Source organism: Ipomoea nil, unplaced genomic scaffold (genome assembly GCF_001879475.1).
Source record: "Ipomoea nil cultivar Tokyo-kokei standard unplaced genomic scaffold, Asagao_1.1 scaffold1034, whole genome shotgun sequence".
NCBI classification, from domain to species: domain Eukaryota; kingdom Viridiplantae; phylum Streptophyta; class Magnoliopsida; order Solanales; family Convolvulaceae; genus Ipomoea; species Ipomoea nil.
Genome location: NW_017617462.1, coordinates 2,033,476 through 2,043,386, shown reverse-complemented (window position 1 = coordinate 2,043,386; position 9,911 = coordinate 2,033,476). Strand labels below are relative to the sequence as shown.

The window sequence follows — 9,911 nt, the reverse complement described above, 5'->3', positions numbered from 1 at the left end:
GTACTATCAGTTGGAACTATCGTGGCTTGGGCCATCCACGAACAGTTCGAGAATTAACGGACCTTGCGTCGCGTAAGAAGCCTGATTTTATTTTTCTCATGGAAACCAAGGTGGGGCGAATACATGCTGAACGACTTCGCGTCAATCTTGGCTTCGATGGTTTTTTTTTTATGTTGATCCGACTCGGTTGGGTGGTGGTTTTGCGCTGCTTTGGCGAAAGAATAATACGGCAAGTCTTTTGAGCTACTCAAAGAATCATATTGATATTGAAGTAAATATGTCCAGCTTTCCAAAGTGGCGAATGACGTGCTATTATGGCTATCCTCAGCGCCATAGACGGTCAGAAGCATGGGATTTATTAAAGTCTTTTGCACCACGTTCCACTCTTCCATGGGTTATGATTGGGGACTTTAATGATCTCCTGTTTCAGTACGAGAAGAGGGGTGGTAACCCACATCCAGATAATCTCCTACGCGGCTTTGGGGGGACTATTGAACAGTGTGGCTTAGCTCAGTTGCCTATGGAGGGTTATCAGTTTACTTGGGAGAAGGGGAAAGGTACGCCTGCATGCATTGAGGAGAAGTTGGACAAAGTGCTAGCTTCTAATGTTTGGCGCGAAATTGTGCTAGGGGCCAGAGTTACTAATACACTGATGAGGAAATCAGATCATTCTGCGCTTTTCTTGAGTATCCATGAGATGTTTCAGAATGGGGGAGGAGGAAGGAGAGGATTTCAGTTCGAAATGGCTTGGGTGTATGATGAAGGGTGCAGGGGTGTGGTGGAGAGATCATGGGAGGAAGGGAGGAACGAAGGAATCCAAGACTGCATAGCATACTGTGGGAGTCAATTATCCCGATGGGGTGGTGACCGGTATCATAAGTTCGGTGAAAAGATTATGCACCTGCGTAAGGAACAATTACATCTTAGGGGACGCATTGATCCTACATCCCTAGCTGAGTTCCAGCCGGCTGGAGAAAATTCTAAGCAATATGTAAATCCAATAAGATACTTACTAGAGACAGAGAGCCAAACAACACTGACTCAAGAATGCGGATACCAATACGAAATTCTACCACAGGTATGCCTCTCACCGTAAAAAGAAAAATACTATTTATAAGCTTATGAATGATAATGGGGATTGGATGGAAGGAAATGCTATGAATACGATTATCTTGGAATATTTTAGCTATATCTTCTCCTCTAGTAACCCTATGGATGGTAGCAATTTATTTGCGGAGGTATCCCCACGTGTTACCCAGGCTCAAAATGAGTTATTATTACGCCCCTTTGAAGTGACTGAGGTTAGGGGTGTTCTTTTGCGATGGCCCCGGACAAAGCACCTGGCTCGGATGGTATGAACCCAGGTTTCTACCAGCATTTCTGGGATGTAGTTGGTGATGATATTTTGACATTTATACTCAGTTGTCTTAATAATCGGATATTCCCCTCTGAGCTAAATAATACGGATGTTGTGCTCATCCCAAAGAAGAAAATCCCTGAGGTGGTTGCAGATTTTCGGCCAATAGCGTTGAGCAATGTGATCTACAGAATAATGTCCAAAATGATTACACAAAGAATGAAGCCTTTAATGGAACTCACAAAGTGCATTTATACCGAACAGATTGATTACTGATAATATTCTTATAGCAGCAGAAGTGGGCCATTACTTGAATAGAAAGCAGTGTGGGACTGTAGGGTGGGGAGCGCTCAAACTGGATATGGCCAAAGCCTATGACCGTATGGAATGGCCTTTCCCCCGTGGGATGCTACTGGCCCTGGGTTTTGATGACAGGTGGATTGAATTGATTATGTTGTGTGTGACTACAGTGTCATATACTTTTATGATAAATGGCTCCCGAAGTACCTCGATCACACCCACTCGTGGCCTCCGACAGGGAGATCTGTTATCCCCTTATCTATTCATTATTTGTGCAGAAAGACTTTCAGTTTTATTACAACGGGCTCAGGATAGGGGATTATTACATGGTTGCAGGGTTGCTAGAGGTGCACCTCCTATTTCTCATTTATTTTTTGCGGATGATAGCCTACTGTTTTTCAAAGCAAATATGCAGGAAGCATCTGAGATAAATAATTGTTTGTCGCTATATGAGAGTTTATCTGGTCAGAAAGTCAACTATCATAAATCCTGTGTATGCTACAGTAGGAATACAAGGCAGTATGATAAGGATATGGTGGCACAAATCCTAGGTGTAACCCAGGCTCCCAATTTTGGGAAATACCTAGGTCTGCCCTCCTTTGTGGGAAGGAATAAGAAGGCTGCATTTGCATATATTGAGGATAAGATCAGACATAGGATTGGTTCTTGGCACAAGAAATTATTATCACAGGCTGGTAAAGAAATTTTGTTGAAAAGTGTGGCTCAAGTAATGCCGACCTTTTCAATGAGTGTTTTTTTGCTACCCATATCTGTTTGTACAGCTATTGAGCGAGCTATGAATCGGTATTGGTGGGGAACGGGTACTGACCGAGGCATTCACTGGAAAGCTTGGGATAAGTTATGTATCTCAAAAGAGCATGGTGGCCTGGGATTCAAAGATTTGAGAGCATTCAATTTGGCAATTTTAGGAAAGCAGGCGTGGAGATTGCTCACTAACACTGACTCATTGGTGGCTTGGGTTTATAAGGCCAGGTATTATCCTAAAGATACCTTCTTGGAGGCAAATATAGGAAATAAACCAAGTTTTAGTTGGCGCAGTATTATGGCGGCTAAAGATCTTATATGCGGTGGTATAAGGAGACGAATTGGGGACGGGAAATCTACCTTAATATGGGAACATCCATGGCTGCAGGATGAACTGGATCCTATGGTTCACACGCAAATGCCACAACATCTATTTGGAGCCAAAGTGGTGGGATTAATTGACCAGGATACGGGTACTTGGGATCCGCATATTCTAGCTAATATTTTTCAACCAAGTGATATACCTAGAATCCAAATGATACATGTTGCCCCTGAGTATGATGATATATGGTATTGGTATGAAGATCCTAACGGATGTTATTCGGTCAAAAATGGGTACAGGCGTATAGTGGGTAATTATGAGGATAATTCTAATGGAGCATTTGATAAATGGCTTACCCTATGGAAGTTAAAAATCCCACCCAAGTGGAAGACATTCCTATGGAGAGCTATTTGCGATATCCTTCCTACTACCGACAATTTACTTATAAAGAGGGTGGATGTTAGTCCGCTGTGTGCCATGTGTGAATGATGAATGAGGGCACCATGCATGCATTAGTTTTGTGTGACTATGCAAAGTCCATATGGACTCAATCCAACTTTCCACTCCCCAATATTATCACAAATGTTTTCCATGAATGGTTGGTTTAGTGCAATCTTGAATGTTCTAGACTTTAATGGAATTATTTATGCCGCTGCAATATTATACCATCTATGGAGAGCCTGAAACGGAACGGTCTGGGATGCCTGTCTACCAAGACCAACGAAATTACTTGTGACTGTAGCTGCTACTGTGAAGGCATGGGAAGTCGTCCATCACCATACCCACACACGGCAGGCTGCACGCCAAACTACTCCGACCTCCGAAGCTGCCGTGGCTGCCCCTACTGCCGGAACCATTCTGCCAACCGACACTGCTGTTATGCCGGTCGCCGGGCGTCCGCCGACTCCGCCACGCAGCCACCCTCCTCTCCCATGTGGTGCGATGACAAGGCCAAGGAAATGTTACATAGATGCCAGTTACCATCACGGAACAAATGCGGCTACAGTCGGTGCAGTTATTCTCGACGCCGACGACCGTTATGTGTCAGCTTTCAGTGCCCCACTAATAGGTTGCTTCTCCCCACTCATGGTCGAGGCATTTGCATGCAAGGAAGCCTTATCCTGGCTTAGAAGGCGGGATGAACAGTTTATACAAATTCACACGGACTGCCAGTTGCTTCAAAGTTATCTGTCTGGACCACCTACCACATCACGTTCGTATCTAGGTTATGCTATTGATAGTTGCAGAACCTATATATATGCTTTCACTTTCTGCTCAGTTATTTTTATTCCTAGATTACAGAATTTATTAGCTCATTCCCTAGCTAGCTACTACAGCTTTTGATTTCGCTACGGCTATGTACTGGGACAATGTCCCACCAAACTCTATTTCAGCTTATCTATAAATACAACTGCCAGGTTGACCTTCAAAAACAAAAAAAAAAATAAAATGCATATGTACTATTTTTTGTTGTAGCTACTAATTTATTTTTAATTTAATAAGATCAATAAAGTAGAATACATATTTTTCATCCACAATAATGAAATCAATGTTTTTTTTAATTTTCATTCGTTATTGAGACAAATTGTTTTGAGAGTTTGTCAATGACAATTGCTGTCAATAGAGGATAATAATAAATAATTCAAAATATAAGGTTAAAATAGATATTGTTATAATAATATAGTAAAAATTAACTTACAATTTTTTAAAAAAGTTTTCATGCATTCATAAAAGCATAATTGAAATATTATGTTTTATTCTCATGAGAAGTTTGATCAATAATCAAAAGAAGATTAATTAAACGGGAAAAAAAAAAAAACTTAACTTAAATTCCTTTTTTTTTAATGAAAGAAAATCAAATGATTTTCAAAGTTCCTGATTTATAATTATTGAATACTATGTATTTAGTCGTGCTAATTATTTGACCAAAGTTTATATTAAATTTTATATTATATTTTTTAATACATTTTAACATATTCGTGGTATATGTTTAACAATTATGCTAACTCTAATTGGGATGGGATTCGAACCTAAGACCATTCTTATAGAAATTAATGAGTAAGTTAAAGAATAATAAATAGTTAACGGAATATTCCGTTAATAAAGTTTATACTAACTGAATTTAAGGTTATTTAAAGGAAGAAAATAATATAATAAAGGGTAAATAAGAAAAATCATTAAAAAAATAATAAAATCAAAATAATATCAACCATTCATTTTAAGAAACAATTAGCACCGACATTTTTTTTTATTCAGTTAAGGGCCTAACATTATTGACTTTGATTAGAATTGTATTGTAGATGCTTAATATATTATATATATATATATATATATATATATATATATATATATATATATGGTAATGCGTGTACAGCTATGTACATATATAATTATATAACAGATATGTTATGTATAATGTATAAATATAATCAATTAATTTTTTAAGGTTTTTTTTTTTTTTTTTTTTTTTTTGTTTTCAAACCTGTCAAACTTTATTAACTTTATTACCAAAGTAAAGGTTCACACTTCACATAGCCCCAAAAGTGGCCACTCAAAAGTAATGGGTCATTCGGCCTTACAAAACCAAGCCATACAAAATCAAGGGGCCACTCGGCCTTACACCCATCTAGCTTCTATGAGGGCCATAGGCCTATCCACACCAAACCAACAATGGTCCAACTCATGATAGTCCCCAAGTCAATCGTTATATCCTGCATCACGTTATATCCTGCATCACGGCACTTAGTGCACTGTGCGTTTCGCGCCTTCCAAAATGACATTATTTTGAGAAGCGCGGTAGGAAGTTGACATGATTATGAATATTTGTTTATACAATTATGTATATTTTTTATTATGTACATTTTTTATACAATTATGTGCATTTTTTTAATACAATTATGTACATCCGAATCATGAAATTTTTGTGTATTATGTTAAGAGTTGATGTGTATTATGTTAAAAGTTTATGGTTATTATGTATTATGTTAGATTATGTATATTATCTTTTAAAAAAGAGTATGTGTATTTTGTTATATAATTATGTACATTCATGTATACAATTATGTGTATTCTAGTATAACATTATGTACATTTTTTAACATGAGATTTTTTTTAAAAAAAATTAACTGCCAAGCGAAATTTCAAAAAAATAAAAAATAAAAAATAAAACGACATCGTTTTGCATCTGGGCGCACAATGCAACGCGCACCGTAGTGCAGGATATAAATGGCCGTCCCCAAGTATAGCTTCACCATTCTTCATAGTCTTCATCCACAAATGGATTTACTTGCCCCTTAGGTCTTTTCACCTTTGGTGCATCTCTTAATCTCTTATCCCTCGCCAACGGACTAATGACCCCTTTCCAAACATCCCATCCCGATCATGCATATATAAGAAGGTCCGTGCCCCATACATCTGTGTGGAACCAATGCCCTAAAGCACTTAATCCCCATATGAACCTCAAGCCCCCACCCCATCTCTGTGTTTTACTCGGGAAGGTCACTTATGTCCTCACTCTTAACAACTCACAAGGTGGCTCCCCTTATTGGCACCAAATACTTTCACAAGAGGAACCACTTCACCTCATGAGCTAAGCAATGGCAGCCTAGCTAGACCCTTTACCCTTAGGTGTGAACAACTTAACTCCGTACAGAGTGATCAAGGGGAACAGTCATCATCATCATCATCTGCAGAATGATAAAAGAAAGCAGCTCAATTGCTACTGCTTAAATCAGATCATGCCCTGGGAGAAAAAGAGAACACAGGCAGGCCCTCAAGAGCCATCATATGCAAAAAACCCCACAGGAAACTCCCAGCCTTCCAGAACCAAACATCATTCCCACCACATTTATTAGCCAAGTAGCTTGCCATGCAATTCACTCCCTCCCTGCAAAGCCCCCTCCTCACCTTCTTACTTTGGGTTCCATTTAGGACAAGAGAGTTGTCAGATACTCTTTTGGGCGGGAATTTTTTTTCTAATTACATTTTCTTAAAGTTTCTCTTTATTATAATAGAGATAGAGATATCATAATACTTTATAGTAAAATTGTAATGGACAATTTACAAGGAATAAAGTACACTAGTACAAAAAACATCAATAAAATCGAATAATTCGCATCCAAAGTTTAAACTTTGGACGCGTAATGTGGGAGGCGGTGGCATTTTTGTAATTAAAATGCCACTATATAATTAAATTCTTTTTTGGGAAAATGGCATTTTTTCCCCCTTTGTTATATACTTATAGCACTTTTTCCCCCTAAATTATTTAAGTAGTAGTTTTTCCCCCTGATATATTAAATGGGCATATTTACCCTTAAAATAAATATTTCATTTATTTTTCTTCTCCAACAAATTATAACCACGATTTGAAAAAATAAAATACATTAAAAGTGTTAAATTTAGAATATTTTAAAAATAAAAAATAAAATTTTAAAAGAAAGTTTGAACCAACCGTTCAAATTGGATCCAAAATCGTGAACCGACAGTTCAAAATAAAACTCAAATCGCGATTTTATACTTATATGTGAGAGTCAATATAAATGCAGAAAAAAACATACACTATTTGCAAATATTATAATTCTAATTTAAGCTATTGCTAGTAGTTGTTCCGATTTGAACCTCCGGTTCACGGTTCAGGATCTATTTTTTTCCAGTTCACGATTTTAATAAACGGAAACCCAAATATTGGGTTATGTTATGAATCATAACCGAAATTTTTTAATTTGATTGCTATAGTGTTTGGTTCAGTTCGAACCGAACCGTGGTCATCCCTACGTATAAGCAATAATTTGTTGAAGAAGAGAAATAAATAAAATATTTGTTTTAAGGGTAGAAATGTCCATTTAATATTATCAGGGGAAAAAACTGCCACTTCTATAATAATTGAGGGGGCAAATGTGAATGCATGAATAACTCAGGGAGAAAAAGTGCTATAAGCATATAACACAGGGGGGAAAAGTGTCATTTTCCCTTCTTTTTTTAAAAAAAAAATAAAACACTGGGTGTCGGGTGTGCAGTATAATTTTCTTTCCATTTTCTACTTTTGCCTGTGTGTTTTTATCTATTGAGAAAAAAACATTTCATTATTCCATTGCCTTTTAGGTTATTGGGGCAGTTTTAAACTCTGTTGGAATTGGGAGCCAGATTGGTGGCCAACATCCTGGCGTGCAGGTTATTGTTTTTCTCCCATTGTTTTACAGTTACTAGATTGCTAGTGATGTAAATATATGCCCATATTAGTATGTGGGTATATGAGTTCAGTTGGTTTTATGGTTTATGAACAGGTTACTGCTCCCACTTTTGCTTCACAAGGAAATGAAGCAGCAGAAGGCATCCAAAATAATCCTGGTGCTCGAAATCAGGCTGGAAATCAACTGCCTGGTCAATCTTTACCTCAAGCCATGCACATACCGCTTGGCGCAACAATTCCAGTTCCTTCACTTAACTTGGTAGGAAAAAAAGTTGTGTTTCATTATTTTTTGGTGTATGATGTTACTGATATGCTTACATGTTCTCTCTTTTGTTTTAGCCCATACCTGATTCTTTTCACACACTGGTTGAATTTATAAAGCGCATGGAGCTTGTGTTATCACAGAATGGTAATTTTCTCAGTTTGCTTCTCTTACTTTGATATTCTGAAATAGCTTCCTGAGAAGCTGACAAGCCTTTCCTTTTCTTTGTACTCCAGATAATCTACAAAACCCATCACCTATTGATTCTTCAAGAGTAGAGTTGCCTACAAATGCTCGTGGTCTTCCAACTCCTTTGGCATTGAGCACTGTTTTGTGACTTATGGAGCATCTAGTTGGCAACCATGTTGTTTCAGCTCTATCTGTAAGACATTTTGATCCTAGTGTGCCACCTTTTTGTAAAGCTTTTACACTGGATTCTTTCATGATTCTGCTCAGTGTGTTCTTTCTGTCTTTCTGTTGTCAAACTACAATAATCATAATGTGCACATGCTGCTACTTTCCTCTGTTCATCATATATTTTGTAAAGAATTAACTTTCACCTAGTTAGTAAATTAACTAATTACCAGGACTGATTAACTAATTAGTAATTATTGTCAGATTCAAGTCCAATCTGAGCAAATACCAGAAGGGGCTTCAAGCAGTTTGGCAGGCAGCTCTCAGAGAATTGATGGCTCTAGTAGTTCATTACCTGAACCACTTGGATTGGGGATGGGAGGTTTGCAACTGAAAGTAAGGATGCCCTACCCCCCCCCCCCCATATATTTGTCTAGTTTTGTTGGGTATGTAGATGAAGGAAGCTTTTAATAGTTTGTTATTATAAGTTGGATTAAAAATTGGATATGAATCGAACACGTATTCAAAAGAAAGGGGAAAGCTGCCTAGTTAGAGATGTTAGAATTGAAATTTTTGAATTGGTGTGTTGTAAATTGATTAATGTTGAAGTATATTATTTGTTGATAGTTATCCTAGAATGTACAGGAAAATATTGATAGTTTTATTAAATAAATAATTTTTTTTATAGAATGACTATAGGCGTCGAAAGTTGAAGAACTTTGGACGCGTATTGTATTTTTTAAAAAATTATTAACTTTACGCGTCCAAAGTTCATAAACATTAGACGCGTATAGTGTTTATTTTTTTAATTAAAAATACTATACGCGTCCAAAGTTCTTAAACTTTGGACGCAAATTATCATTTTTCGCGTCCAAAGCTACTTTGGACGCGAATTGTTTATACAATCAGCGTCCCCGACATCTGCGTCCTAGCTACTTTGGACGCGAATTAGCCTTAACTTTGGACGCGAATGACTGTTTCTGTACTAGTGGTAATAGCATAATAGAATTGCAGATATTATCAATACTTTAAACCGTATATATAATACTTTATACCATAAATGTAGTACTCTGCAATAGAAATTGCATATATAATCAATAATTTAAGCATTATATATAATAAATTATAACATAAATGTAATACACACTTTACAACATAAATGTAATACACACATGGAAGAAAGTAATAAATAACAAAATTACAGATATCATCCATACTTAATTATGCCTTGTACATAATACTTTATAACATAAATGTAGTACTTTATAAAAAAACTATAACAACCAAACTGCAAGAAATAAAATGCCATTACATAGTAAAATTACAGATATAATCAACACTTTAAGTCTTATATATTATACTT

At 36.8% G+C, this 9,911-nt stretch overlaps 1 long non-coding RNA gene across 1 annotated transcript; it reads left to right on the top strand.

The window, feature by feature from the left end:
• Positions 1-7,752: 7,752 nt before the first annotated feature.
• LOC109180775 lies at positions 7,753-8,350 on the top strand. The gene is made up of 3 exons (XR_002054115.1): positions 7,753-7,913; positions 8,027-8,191; positions 8,272-8,350. It is a non-coding gene; the product is annotated as an uncharacterized LOC109180775 (long non-coding RNA).
• Positions 8,351-9,911: the final 1,561 nt, after the last annotated feature.